A 15,276-nucleotide genomic window follows, 5' to 3' on the forward strand; every position below is an offset into this window, starting at 1 on the left:
CCAATACATGAAGAAAAACACAAAATACTTAGACCAGGGCGTGACAGCCCCCAGCTGTGCCCTGGACACCATATGTGAATTGATTTCCCCCCATCTAATGTCAGAGCTCGTACTGTTATGTGACCTAAACTGGGACATCCTTAACACCCCGGCCGTCCTACAATCTAAGCTAGATGCCCTCAATCTCACACATATTATCAAGGAACCTACCAGGTACAACCCCAAATCCGTAAACACGGGTAATCTCAAAGATACCAACCTAACAAACCTGCCATCCAAACACATATCGGCTGTCTTCAACCAGGATCTCAGCAATTACTGCCTCATTGTCTGCATCAATAATGGGTCTGCGGTTAAATGACCACCCATCATCACTGTCAAATGCTCCCTAAAACACTTCAGCGAGCAGGCCTTTCTAATCGACCTCGCTCGGGTATCCTGGAAGGATATTGACCTCGTTCCGTCAGTAGAGGATGCCTGGTTGCTCTTTAAAAGTGCTTTCTTCACCATCATTAAATAAGCATTCCCCATTCAAAAAATGTAGAACCAGGAACAGATATAGCCCGTGGTTCACTCCAGACCTGACTGCCCTTGACCAGCACAAAAACATCCTGTGGCGTGCTGCATTAGCATCGAATAGCCCCCGCAATGTAGAACTTTTCAGGGAAGTAAGGAACCAATATACACAGGCAGTTAGCAAAGCAAAGGCTAGCTTTATCAAACAGAAATTTGCATCCTGCAGCACAAACTCCAAAAAATTCTGGGACACTGTAAATTCCATGGAGAATAATAGAACCACCTCCCAGCTGCCCACTTCACTGAGGCTAGGAAACACTGTCACCACCGATAAATCCAAGATAATTGAGAATTTCAATAAGCATTTTTCTACGGCTGGTCATGCTTTCCATCTGGCCACCCCTACCCCGGTCAACAGCCTCTCTTTTGTATCGTCTGAGATCCCCAAAGATTGGAAAGCTGCCGCGGTCATCCCCCTCTTCAAAGGGGGTGACAGTCGACGCAAACTGTTAAAGACCTATATCTATCCTACCCTGCCTTTCTAAAGTCTTCGAAAGCCAAGTTAACAAACAGATCATTGACCATTTCGAATCCCACCGGACCTTCTCCGCTATGCTACCTGGTTTCCGAGCTGGTCATGGGTGCACCTCAGCCATGCTCAAGGTCCTAAATGAAATCATAACCGCCATCGATAAGAGACAAAGCTGTGCAGCTGTATTCATCGACCTGGCCAAGGCATTTGACTCTGTCAATCACCGTATTCTTATTGGCAGACTCAACAGCCTTGGTTTCTCAAATGACTGCCTCGCCTGGTTCACCAACTACTTTGCAGACAGAGTTCAGTGTGTCAAATCGGAGGGCCTGTTGTCCGGACCTCTGGCAGTCTCTATGGGGGTACCACAGGGTTAAATTCTCGGGCCGACTCTTTTCTCTGTATACATCAACGATGTCTCTCTTGCTGCTGGTGATTCTCTGATCCACCTCTATGCAGATGACACCATTCTGTATACATCTGGCCCCTTCTTTGGTCACTGTGTTAACTAACCTCCAAACGAGCTTCAATGCCATATAACACACCTTCCATGGCATCCAACTGTTCTTAAACGCTAGAAAAACCAAATGCATGCTTTTCAACCATTCGCTGCCCACAGCCGCCCGCCCGACTAGCATCACTACTCTGGACGGTTCTGACCTAGAATATGTGGACAACTACAAATACCTAGGTGTCTGGCTAGACTGTAAACTCTCCTTCCAGACTCATATCAACCATATCCACTCCAAAATCAAATCTAGAATCGGCTTTCTATTCACCACAAAGCCTCCTTCACTCACGCCACCAAACTTACCCTAGTAAAACTGACTATTCTACCGATCCTCGACTTCGGCTATGTCATCTACAAAACAGCTTCCAATACTGGATGCAGTCTATCACAGTGCCATCCGTTTTGTTAACAAAGCCCCTTATACCACCCAACACTGCGACCTGTATGCTCTAGTCTGCTGGCCCTCGCTAAGTAATTCGTCTCGAGACCCGCTGGCTCCTGGTCATCTAAGTCTATGCTAGGTAAAGCTCTGCCTTATCTCAGCTCACTGGTCACGATAACAACACCCACCTGTAGTATGTGTTCCAGCAGGTATATCTCACTGGTCATCCCGAAGGCAAAAACCTGCGTTGGCCGCCTTTCCTTCCAGTTCTCTGCTGCCAGTGACTGGAACGAATTGCTAAAATCGCTGAAGCTGGAGACTTACATTTCCCTCACTAATTTTAAACATCAGCTATCTGAGCAGCTAACTGATCACTGCAGCTGTACATAGTCCACCCAATCTACCTACCTCATCCCCATATTGGTTTTCTTTACTTTTCTGCTCTTTTGCACACCAGTATCACTACTTGCACATCATCATCTGCTCATCTATCACTCCAGTGTTAATCTGCTATAATATAATTAATTCACTACTATGGCCTATTTATTGCCTTACCTCCTCACACCATTTGCACATACTGTATATAGACTATCTTTTTTCTATTGTGTTATTGACTGTACGCTCGTTTATTCCATGTGTAACTCTGTGTTGTTGTTTGTGTCACGCTGCTTTGTTTTATCTTGGCCAGGTCGCAGGTGTAAATGAGAACTTGTTCTCAACTTGCTTACCTGGATAAATAAAGGTGAAAGAAATTTAATTAAAAAAGAGAGGGCACAACACTGTGATCATAGATATTCATATTTAGGGTCTTAAAGCACATAGTTCAAGAATAGGGCAATACAAATCATGACTACACTACCAATGATGCAGCTGTTGCATTGCTTGCACAGTACAGAGTAGCATCTCATGTAAGTAAAATAAAACCCTTGTATCTACATTCAATAATGAAGTTTGAATGATTCAGGTTTTAGGTGTTACTTGACTAAATCTGAGTGTTAGTTTTAATTGGACACTTGATAAAGTTAACAGACCCTGTTCTATATTAGACAGTGTCATAATATATTAATACATACCTGTAAATACTAAAGCCTGTCTGAAAGAATATTAGACTATATTATAATATATTAGTACATACCTGTGAATAGTGCAGCCTGTCTTAAAGAATATTGTTATATATTAATTCATTTCAATCTTTATTCTTTCAGATATTTCAAAGCAGCAACTTTGTTTGGAGAGATTAGTTTTAGCACCATAAACAACCTCATATTCTGATGTAGCATCTATTACATTCATACTCATCATTAAAGGGAAGGTTATCATATTCTAATGTAGCATCTGTAACATTCATACACAACAATATGTTTCATTACACATAAGTCACCAAGTTGATCAGGAAGAAACAGCAGGAGGTAGAGTGGGAGGTGCTGGGAGTAGGAGAGGGACTCCATGGTGTTGATCAGGAAGAAACAGCAGGAGGTAGAGTGAGAGGTGCTGGGAGTAGGAGAGGGACTCCATGGTGTTGATCAGGAAGAAACAGCAGGATGTAGAGTGGGAGGTGCTGGGAGTAGGAGAGGGACTCCATGGTGTTGATCAGGAAGAAACAGCAGGAGGTGGAGTGGGGAGGTCCTGGGAGTGGGAAAGGGACTCCATGGTGACTGAGGTTCCTAGCTGTGGAGGAAGGAATGGGTGTGACAGATTCCAGGCGAATAAAGATGGAAAGATCAGAGGAGGGTGGAGGACAAGGAGGAGTTAGGAGCAATTCAAGAATGCTTCATTCTCAGTGACCTGAGGATTGTGGAGCGATTTGGTCGCCCTAGACCAGAGCTACCGTCCTCTATTTTTTTCATTCCAATCCCAATCTAGTCCACCTGATTCTAATCCAATCAAATCAAATTTTATTTGTCACATAAACATGGTTAGCAGATGTTAATGCGAGTGTAGCGAATTGCTTGTGATTCTAGTTCCGACCATGCAGTAATATCTAACAATTAATCTAACAATTTCACAACACCTACCTGATACACACACAAGTGTAAAGGAATGAATAAGTACATATATGTACTTATGAATATGTACATAAAAATATATATGGATGATATATGGATGAGCGATGGCTGAACGGCATAGGCAAGATGCAGTAGATGGTATAATCAGGTTAGTTACAACTGGGGCTGGAGTGAAAACCAACAGGAGGGTAGCTCTCCAGGAACAGCGTTGAAGAGCCCTGCCTTAGACTGATGTGTTGCTCGATCTCTAGTTCCTACCATGAATCATTATATCCCTTAGTTATTGTTTGATCCTTTTATCTTGTTCTTTAATTTCCTGTTGGTGATTTGAATGTCTGAATCAGATCTGAGTTTGAGTTGGAGGTTTCTTAAATTTATCTGTACAAATTTGTATTTCAGGTGACGTACACACACACTTAACATGGCAACCAGACTGCAGTTGATTGGTGGTGGAGGAGGCAGTTCATTTGAATTCCATGGCATGGACAACGGTGCAACCCTCAAGAGGATCGGAGTGGCGGTGGAAGGCTGGCGGGTCAAAGCTGTGCGGGCGGAGCTAGTGGACAGGCGTGTTGCGACCTTTGGAAATTCACACACTTTCAATGAGTTTGAGTTCAAACTCGGTGAGTGCATCACCAAGCTGTCTCTGTGGGGTAACGGTGTCGGCACACGTCTGGGTGCCATCAAGTTCACGACGAGTCAGAACCGTCAGTTCTTTGAAAAAATTACCAGCTGGCCACTGAAGACTGAGTACACCATAGATGTCGAGTCTGGAATCTGCCTGGGACTGTAGGGCAGGTCTGGCTCAGACATCGACTGCATGGGCTTCCTCTTCATCAACACCATCAAGTCGTCCGTGATGACTGACATGAAGTATCCCACCCTGTCCCTCTTCAAACCCCAGGTGTGTGTAGACAGCTCAGGAAAACTCTACCGATGCTCTAACATTAAGGGGGCTGTCTACTTTAAAACATGTAATCCAATATGGGGGTTGACATTCATCAGGCATCTCATTTCTAGGACAGTCACACACACATACAGACACATTAGTTACTATTGTTGGCTTACTACAAATCAATTGATCAGTTCCTCACTGATGATTAGTTCTAAAATTGTCTTTGTCTTGTCTGAACAATTTGTATCTTTGTGTCTGTGTTGATTTTAGGTGACTCCAGAATATGTGAAATCCGTGTCCCACCACAATGACACCTCATTGGTTCAAGAAGAGTCCATTACATACAGCAAGACCCTGACCAAGACTTACTCCTGGTCTGTCAGCAACAAGATAGAATCCACCTTGAATGTGTCGGTCAAAGTGGGGATCCCATATCTGGTCGAGGTGTCATCAGGGTTCAGCTTGACCGTGGGAGTGGAGCAATCCACCAGCCTGCAGAAGACAGAGACCATAACAGAATCAGGGACCATCAACGTGAAGATCCCACCAGGGAAGACCATGGATGTTGAGATCACAATGGTGAAAGCAAATTTCGACCTTGACTACAGGGCCATAGTGAAAGTCACCTGCATGAATGGCAGTCAGCTGTTCTTCCCATCCACTGGTGTGACTTACACTTCAGTGAGGATATCCACAAAGGAGACATGATACCAGTGCATGACATCATGAAGAGTATGCACAGTGATAGAACGTGACACCATTACTGATTATTTGTGTGCCTTCTCTGTTATTATGATCATCTTTGAGTCATTCTAATTGAACCATGTTGACTCAGCTCTTTATTTCTGTCTCAGCAGAGGGTATAACAACAGGTGGGTCATTCCTACAATCCGGTGCCTTTTGTGTAAATTATTGAGCAACATTCACTACGAAATATTTTCTTACATGCTTAGACCCCATTTACCATGAAAAATAATGTTATGTAACTGTAATACATTTAATTTGTCTTGTGTGTCAGTAACCTTTCGCCATATCCCCAGTTAAGTTTATTCAACTTCCATTGGATATACTATTCATAAAACTCACAAATATTGTAATTATCATTACATTGAGTTGTTTCTCTTTCTAACTAATTTTTAATCATGATTAATTTATTATTTAATATAAGAATCATCTAATATGTTTGTTAGTACACATGCAGTCACTCTCACACGCACATAGTTTTTTTCTCTGGCTGCACATTTAACATGCTGGTTGAAATGAAGTAAAATGGATTTAAGTTATCCTGCATTGAAGTCCTCGGCCACTTGGAGCGCCGCCTCTGGATGAGTGTTTTCCTGTTTGCTTATGGCCCTATACAGCTCATTGAGTGCGGTGTTAGTTCCAGCATCGGTCTGTGGTGGTAAATAGACAGCTCTAGGCGAGGAGGGAAGGCTTGAGAGCTATAGAGCCTTTCTACCAGTGTCAAGAAGAGACGGAACATTTAGAAAACGCTGACGTCATTTTCAGTTTATAACCTGTGGTAAAATGTGTATGAACTCAGTACTCTCTTGAATAAAGGCTGTTACTTGACTTTTAAGACCGGACTCTGTATATTCCTATAAAATAAGGGTCTTAGAAATTCTTATGAATTGACAGAGTGTTTAATTTTAATTGGGTATTAAAACAGAGGAATTCAATTCCTTCAACAATGCTACATCAGAATATGAGGTTGTTTATGGTGCTGAAACTCACCTCCCCAAACAAAGTCGCTGCTTTGAAATATCTAAAAGAATAAAGATTGAAGTGAATTAATATACAACAATATTCTTTAAGACAGGCTGAACTATTTCCATGTATGTACTAATATATTATATTATAGGGCAATATTCTTTAAGACAGGCTAAAGTATTCACAGGTATGCATTCATATATTATAACGTAGAACAATATTCTTTAAGACAGGCTGCAGTATCCAGAGGTATGCATTCATATATTATAACATAGGACAATATTCTTTAAGACAGGCAGCAGTATTCACAGGTATGTATTAATTTATTATGACACTGTCTAATATAGAACAGGGTCTGTCAACCTTAAAGTGTCTGTCCAATTAAATCTTCTACTCAGATTTAGTCAAGTAACACCTAAAACCTGAATCATTCAAACTTCATTATTGAATGTAGATACAAACTTTACCTCGATTTCAAATGTTTTCAGAAAAGTAAAGTATTTTCTTTTACCTAAATGTGATGATACTGTGAGATGCTAGGGTTAGGGGAGAGGGTATGATGTTGCTACCTAGGGTTAGGGGGAGAGGGTATGATGTGAGATGCTACTCTGTAGTGTGCTAGGGTTAGGGGAGAGGGTATGATGTGAGATGCTACTCTGTAGTGTGCTAGGGTTAGGGGAGAGGGTATGATGTGAGATGCTACTCTGTAGTGTGCTAGGGTTAGGGGAGAGGGTATGATGTGAGATGCTACTCTGTATTGTGCTAGCAATGCAACAGCTGCATCATTGGTAGTGTAGTCATGATCTGAATTGCTCTATTCTTGAACTATGTGCTTTATGACCCTAAATAGGAATATCTATGATCACAAGGTTGTGCATGCTCTTTTTTTATTTGATTTATTTCACCTTTATTTAACCAGGAAAGCTAGTTGAGAGCAAGTTCTCATTTACAACTGCAACCTGGCCAAGATAAAGCAAAGCAGTGCGACATGAACAACAACACAGAGTTACACATGGAATAAACAAGCATAAAGTCAATAACACAATAGAAAAAATAAAGTCTATATAAAGTTTGTGCAAATGGCGTGAGGAGGTAAGGCAATAAAAAGCCCATAGTAGCGAAGTAATTACAATTTAGCAGATTAACACTGGAGTGATCGATGAGCAGATGACAATGTGCAAGTAGTGATATGGGTGGGAAAAAGAGCAGAAGAGTAAATAAAAACAATATGAGGATGAGGTAGGTAGATTGGGTGGACTATGTACAGCTGCAGCGATCGGTTAGCTGCTCAGATAGCTGATATCTAAAGCTAGTTAGCGAGATATGAGTCTCCAGCTCCAGCGATTTTTACAATTCATTCCAGTCACTGGCAGGCAAGGCGGCCAAAAGAGGTGTTGGCTTTGGGGATGACCAGTGAGATATACCTGCTGAAGCGCGTGCTACTGGTGGGTGGTTTTATCGTGACCAGTGAGCTGAGATAAGGCGGTAAGGCTTTACCTAGGATAGACTTATAGATGACCTGGAGCCAGCGGGTCTGGCGACGAATATGTAGCGAGGGCCAGCCGACTAGAGCATGCAAGTCACAGTGGTGGGTGGTATAGGGGGCTTTGGTGACAAAATGGATGGCACTGTGATAGACTGCATCCAGCTTGCTGAGTAGAGTATTGGAAGGTATTTTGTAGATGACATCGCCGAAGTCGAGGTTCGGTAGGATAGTCAGTTTTACGAGGGTAAGTTTGGCGGCGTGAGTGAAGGAGGCTTTGTTGCAAAATAGAATGCTGATTCTAGATTTGATTTTGGATTGGAGATGTTTGATATGTGAGTCTGAAAGGAGAGTTTACAGTCTTGCCAGACAACTAGGTATTTGTAGATGTCCACATATTGTAGGTCAGAACAGTCCAGAGTAGTGATGCTAGTCGGGCGGGCGGGTGCTGGCAGTGAAAAGGAAAGCTTGGTATAAAGCACTAGACTCAACAGTCTACTATATAGGAACAACTAAACATCATACTGTCATACCACATCTGCATATCTGAGTCAAATTAATCCCTGTGATATTATGGTATAAATACAACATGAACACGCAACAATAAATATGAATAGCTAGAGAAACCTGTGTTTAGTCACTGACCTGAACACATATTACACAGGATCAGCAGAGCTAGCTAGAGAAACCTGTGTTTAGTCACTCACCTGAACACATATTACACAGGATCAGCAGAGTTAGCTAGAGAAACCTGTGTTTAGTCACTCACTTGAACACATATTACACAGGATCAGCAGAGCTATCTAGAGAAACCTGTGTTTAGTCACTCACCTGAACACATATTACACAGGATCAGCAGAGCTAGCTAGAGAAACCTGTGTTTAGTCACTCACCTGAACACATATTACACAGGATCAGCAGAGCTAGCTAGAGAAACCTGTGTTTAGTCACTCACCTGAACACAACACATTACACAGGATCAGCAGAGTTAGCTAGAGAAACCTGTGTTTAGTCACTCACCTGAACACATATTACACAGGATCAGCAGAGCTAGCAGAAACCTGTGTTTAGTCACTCACCTGAACACATTACACAGGATCAGCAGAGTTAGCTAGAGAAACCTGTGTTGAGTCACTCACCTGAACACATTACACAGTATCAGCAGGGCAGGTCAACGTCCACCACGTGAAAACAAAAACAATAGCAGGCCAAAGTGAACAATGTGAATACAAAACACCATGTCATATATACCGATCAACTACAAATAATGACCAGTAAGTCAACATCATTTAGGAACCGCTTGTTCCATGAAATGTGCAGTTTATCAGTAATAACATTGTTCAACATTCTTTTTTACACTTAGCAAGATGAGTAGTTTAAGATTTGATTTTACTAACATACAACGCTAATGCCGGCCTCAGATTCAAAGATGGAAATAGATTATCTAATTTAAGTAAGCTTTCATGTTAAAGCTGCATTAGGTAAGATTTTTTTTAAACATTTGGTGAAATTGTCATCACGCATTGTCAGCTATCAGTATGTAAAATATTTTGAGAGAAGATCCAGCACCGGCCTTCAAGCCATCGCTGGTCCACTTTTCATTTTCCATTTGTTTTGTCTTTGTCCTACACATCGGCAGGGTAGACTAGTGGTTAGAGTGTCGGACTAGTAACCGAAAGGTTGCAAGTTTGAATCCCCGAGCTGACAAGGTACAAATTTGTTGTTCTGCCCCTGAATAGGCAGTTAACCCACTGTTCCTAGGCTGTCATTGATTATGAGAATTTGTTCTTAACTGACTTGCCTCGTAAAATAAAGGTATATTTAAAATTACATTAAACATCAGGTTTCAATCCCCCAATTACTTGTTCATTATTTAACTCTCCTTTCCCAGTAGTATGTATGTTTATATGTAGTAACGTCCGTTAATGTGGGCTCTCTTTATTGTATCGCATTTGTATATTTTGAGTAAAGTACCTTAATTTACTCATATCTGCTGTCCTGCGCAATACTCCCCTACACCAGCTACACACAGACCGTATTACACTGCCCCTCGCTCTGCAATCACTCTGAAAAAGTGTTCCATCCAATCGTGTCCCTACTAGAGATGTACCTAATGTGCACAAATATTTCGATTTAAACAGATACATGTATGTGATGAATTACATCAACTTCATTATTTGGGATTCATTAACAGTTATAACAGTTATGTCTGCAAGTGAGAGAGTTGAGTCCCTCCCCTCCTGTTCAGCTGCGGCAGGGTCTATCTCTGACACCAGAGGAGCAGATGTTGGAGACAGATAAATGTTTGTTTGTTGGTAACATGCCTGTTTATGCATTCACTATACATTATGGAAAATAAAGTTGGTTAAGTGACTGAACAAAGCCTGTTATTTGCCCGAGATAGCAACAGTCACCTACTTTGAACATTTCAGAACTCAACGCTAGATGTGTCAATCAGTGTATTCAAGGTTAAGAGACAGCTTGATGTAAAGCACTACATCCAACAGTCTACTCACCTCACATTAAATCAAATTAAATCAAATCAAATTTATTTATATAGCCCTTCGTACATCAGCTGATATCTCAAAGTGCTGTACAGAAACCCAGCCTAAAACCCCAAACAGCAAGCAATGCAGGTGTAAATTAAACATCATACTAACATCATACTTTTGAATTCAAAACAGTATAATAGGAGGCCAATGTCAACCATGTGAAAACAAGGCAATTGTAAACATGTTGTCCCCCACGAATAATGCAATACCCCTAGTTATTTGACGATGGCCCCGGAGGGGAGGGCTGCCGTCTTATCGGCTTTCAAAACACCATGCTGTTTTGTTTGTTTTTACATTATGTTGCTGCTCTTATTTGTTATTATTATCTCTTACTTTCTTTTTTTTACATATTTTCTTACAACTGCACTGTTGGTTAAGGGCGCGTGAGTAAGAATTTCACTATAAGGTCTACTACACCTGTTGTATCGGCGCATCTGACAAATAACATTTGATTTGATATGGGACAATTTAGATATTGCGTGTGACTAACAAATTGCAGTTAATTGCTATAGCTCCCACCTTGGACCAATCAGTGTAATTTTGTAAATGATGGATCTCTATGGCAATAAGGATCATTCACCTAAGTTTTGTCACAATCAGCCCAGTGCTCTCAGAGATATCTTGCTTTACTAACGTACAAAGAGACATACGAACGGACAGACAGAGAATGATCTGTAATCCCCTCCCCAATTTCCTTGTGGGGGACAACAAACCCACACCATGCTTGTTTAACTAGACTTTTTAACTGATGTAGCAACTGTTTCAGAATATAGGAAGCATTTGTCACCTGAAGTGTTTTGTTAATTAGTTGGTTAAAATAAAAATGTAGCTCTCAAATATTCCTCATGTAGCAAGTATAATTATTAGCATAAAAATTATTCAGGGACATTGTGTACTTACATACAATGATATGCAGGCCTCAGTGTTAAGGATGACTATAGAAGATCTTGATGGAAGAAAACTGATTGGTTCTGAGATTCCGAGTGAAGTTCAATTGTTTAACACCAAAAGATGCAACAGCTGAATACGTGTCTCTGGAGTAGAGAAGCACTCTCTTATATAGCAGCAAAACTCCCCTCAAGCTAATACAATGATGTGCGTCAGTAGTTTTCTGTTGAATTTACACAAAACCTTTCACTTTGATGAAGACATTGTATAATCATGACCAACGTGTATCAACAGTTTAACCACTCTTGGCAACACCTCCTCTTCTTGCTGCCACCTATTTTGGGGGTTTCCAGTCACTTGCCAAAGCAATCTCATTTGCAACAACACCTTTCTATACTCATACTATACACTATACAGTATAAGAAGAGTGATATCTAGAACCTAAAATGGTTATTTTGCTGTCCCCATAGGAGAACCCTCTGAAGAACCCTTTTTGGTTCCAGGTAGAACCCTTTTGAGTTCCAATTAGTTCTGCAAGGAACCCAAAAGAGTTCAACCTGAAACCACAAAGAGATATATTTGGAACCAAAAATGGTTATCTTATGGGGAGAGCCTGATAACCATTTTGGATTATTTTTTTCTGAGACTGTATTTTTTTCATCAAAACATCCTATATTGTCTGTTTATCATGGTTTGTGCAGGTGACTGGGTAAATACACAAAGGGACACAGTCATAACCTCACCCTCAGACCAATTGTCAGAATGCCCAGAATATGCTCTGGAAGTTAACAGTTGTTTTGAGCGCGGCACAAATCATGCTTCATTGACAGCATGGCCAATGCTGAATGTTTATCATTTTAAAATTGGAAATTAATCCCAGATTTGTGACCACACAGACACACCACTGAATAGCAGGCTAGTGATTGCTTTGCAATAATTGCAGTTAGCCACTGTCACTGATTCCTTCCTAACAACTCCTTGTTGATTTTACGATTTCCAACTTGTTGTGTAATGTTTATGTCCAATGGCCAATGAGAAACAATACGTCTCTAAACCCATTGGTAAGAAAACCCGAGTGCCCTCCCCTCTGACCTTCTCCACCAATGTGAACAATAAAAAAAGGTACTGCTGAGATTTGAACTCAGGATCTCCTGTTTACTAGACAGGCACTTTAACCAACTAAGCCACAGCACCCATAAAAGTCAAATATGTTGCAGATGTGAACACCCACACCTATTTGAATCAAACCAGTCTCATTAATTTAACCCACATCTCTGTGTAGCAAAATCGCATCACAAAAGAGATGTCTTTTACTAATATTGGAAACGATACAGACACCTTCAATTCTCTAGCAACAGTGTTTCTTAAGCTACGTTTTGGGACGCAAAGTGGGCCTGAGCAGGTCAGAGGCAGTGTTGCCAAATCCTCAGGAAGGAAAGTAGCTATTGGTGGTCCTAAAAGTAGCTAGAAGTCGCTAAATGACGTCATCACATAATTTTCATAATTGGCCAAGTGGATGTAATTGTGATTGACGCTGTAGGAGAGAGGAATAACGTCGCGGGAGAGACAAAAAGTGAGTAAAAAACACCCTAAGTATGTTTAGAACTAAAATTGAACTTTCTTCTGTCGATTCTTGTCTTTTTTCTGAATACTCACTAAATATAGCGACAAAGTCGCTAAGTTGGCAACACTGGTGAGAGGTGGGTAGCGAGATATCAGTAATCAATTGTAATCACATACTATTTCTTCTTAATTATGGTCATTCGAGGACAGTACATTTTTCATTTGGGTCTCGAGATGAATAAACTCAAGAACCTCTGACATGGATTCTTAAACTTTGATTTGGGACCCAAAGCGGTTATTAACATGTCATAGGTGGGTCGCGAGATATGAGTAAACATTCAGAATCATACACTATTTCTTCATAATATTGGTCGTTCGAGGACACTGCATTTCTCATTTGGCTCTCGAGCTTAAAAATGGTAAAAACGTCTGAAACAGCATAGTAAGTCTTAACTCGTTCAAAAAACAACCCTTCTAAATTTACATTGCAGTGCCGTGACCCGGATTCGAACCGGGGTTGCTGCGACCACAACGCAGAGTACTAACCACTATACAATCACGGCTGGCTTCAAGAGCTGGCTTTGTAAAGCCTACATAGGCTGTGAAAGTGATGTGCACAAGCTGGCTAAACTCTTTTCATTTTGGTCTCGATAATGAATAAACTGAAGAAACGGTGGAGCTTTACACAGTCGGTAGGTTTTTTCTCATTCAAAAAGTGCCCTTTTTCCGTGACATTGGAATATCTCAATTGCATCCTCCTCACGTCATCTCTAATTCTCTAAACCCATTGGTGAGAAAACCTGAGTGCCCTCCCCTCTGACCTTCTCCACCAATGTGTACAATAAAATACTTGAATGGGAACTGCTGAGATTTGAACTCAGGATCTCCTGTTTACTAGACAGGTACTTTAAACAACTAAGCCACAGCACCCATGAAAGAGATATATTTTGCAGATGTGAACACCCACACCTATTTGAATCAAACCAGTCTCATTAATTTAACCCACATCTCTGTCTAGCAAAATCACATCACAAAAGAGATTTCTTTGACTAATATTGGTCTTTCGAGGACAGTACATTTTTCATTTGGGTCTCGAGATCAATAAACTCAAGAACCTCTGACATGGATTCTTAAACTATGATAATGAATAAAGTGAAGAAACAGCCGAGCTTTATATGCTGACTTTGGTCGTCATGAGAACGGTGTTTCCTCTGACAAATTGGTGTGGCTGGCTTCCAGGTTAAACACCTGGAAAGGAGTGTGGTTTGGTAGATCATGTTTCGGAGGACGCATGACTCGAACTTTGCCTCACCTAAGCCCGTTGGGGAGTTGCAGCAATGAGACAAGATTGTGATTGGATATTATGAAATTGGGGAGAGAAACAGGGTTAAAAAAACAGGAAGTAAAAGCTTTTCACCACGAGAGTTCTGTGACAGTCTATAGTTCTGTGCTCGTGATGGACAGAGGAGCTAAGTGGCTTCAGCTACTTTACCATTCAAAGGTTTGGTCACATCTACTCATTCCATGGTTTTTCTTTATTTGTACTATTTTCTACATTGTAGAATAATAGTGAAGACATCAAAACTACGAAATAACACATATGGAATCATGTAGCAACCGAAAAAGTGTTGGATTGTTGAGGAGCAGCACTTGGGGATCTTGGAGGGCTGTGGTGCCCTGGTAGTTGGGAGCTCTGGTAAGTAGCTGATTGGTCACTGGTTCGGGTCCCTGTTTTTGACCTTGTGGGAGATCTGTCGTCGACGTGCCCTTGAGCAGGGCGTTGACCCTGGTTTCTTCTGTGGGTTGCTCTGGATGGGAGTCTGTTAGATCACTGAATGTAATGGAAATGATCCACTAACTCAAATTGTCCACTAGATGTCAATATACGACAGGAAAATGTCTCATGTTCCTGTAAAACAGTCCATGGCAATGGAAAACACTACAATATCACCTCCCCCTATAGCAGCTGTGTGAAGATACATCCCCTGACAATTATCTCTCTCTCTCTCTCTCTCTCTCTCTCTCTCTCTCTCTCTCTCTCTCTCACTCACACACACACACACACACAACAGCTTCTAGCCATAAGACTGCTAAATAGCTAACAGAATGGCTAAATGGACTATCTGAGTTGACTCGGGGCTCCCGAGTGGTGCTGCAGTCTAAGGCACAGCATCTCAGTGCAAGAGGCATCACTACAATCCCTGATTTGAATCAAGGCTGTATCACATTGGGAGTCCT

General features: G+C 41.3%; 3 non-coding genes and 1 pseudogene across 3 annotated transcripts; 1 reads left to right on the forward strand and 3 right to left on the reverse strand.

The window, feature by feature from the left end:
* Positions 1-4,119: 4,119 nt before the first annotated feature.
* Positions 4,120-6,247, forward strand: LOC112222441 (annotated as a pseudogene).
* A 6,348-nt stretch (positions 6,248-12,595) lies between these two features.
* Positions 12,596-12,669, reverse strand: trnat-agu. The gene has a single exon. It is a non-coding gene; the product is annotated as a tRNA-Thr (tRNA).
* Positions 12,670-13,529: 860 nt separating this feature from the next.
* Positions 13,530-13,601, reverse strand: trnah-gug. The gene has a single exon. It is a non-coding gene; the product is annotated as a tRNA-His (tRNA).
* A 293-nt stretch (positions 13,602-13,894) lies between these two features.
* On the reverse strand, positions 13,895-13,968 carry trnat-agu. Its single transcript has one exon. It is a non-coding gene; the product is annotated as a tRNA-Thr (tRNA).
* Between the last annotated feature and the right edge of the window lie 1,308 nt (positions 13,969-15,276).

This window comes from Oncorhynchus tshawytscha, linkage group LG22 (assembly GCF_018296145.1).
Source record: "Oncorhynchus tshawytscha isolate Ot180627B linkage group LG22, Otsh_v2.0, whole genome shotgun sequence".
Taxonomy (NCBI): Eukaryota; Metazoa; Chordata; class Actinopteri; order Salmoniformes; family Salmonidae; genus Oncorhynchus; species Oncorhynchus tshawytscha.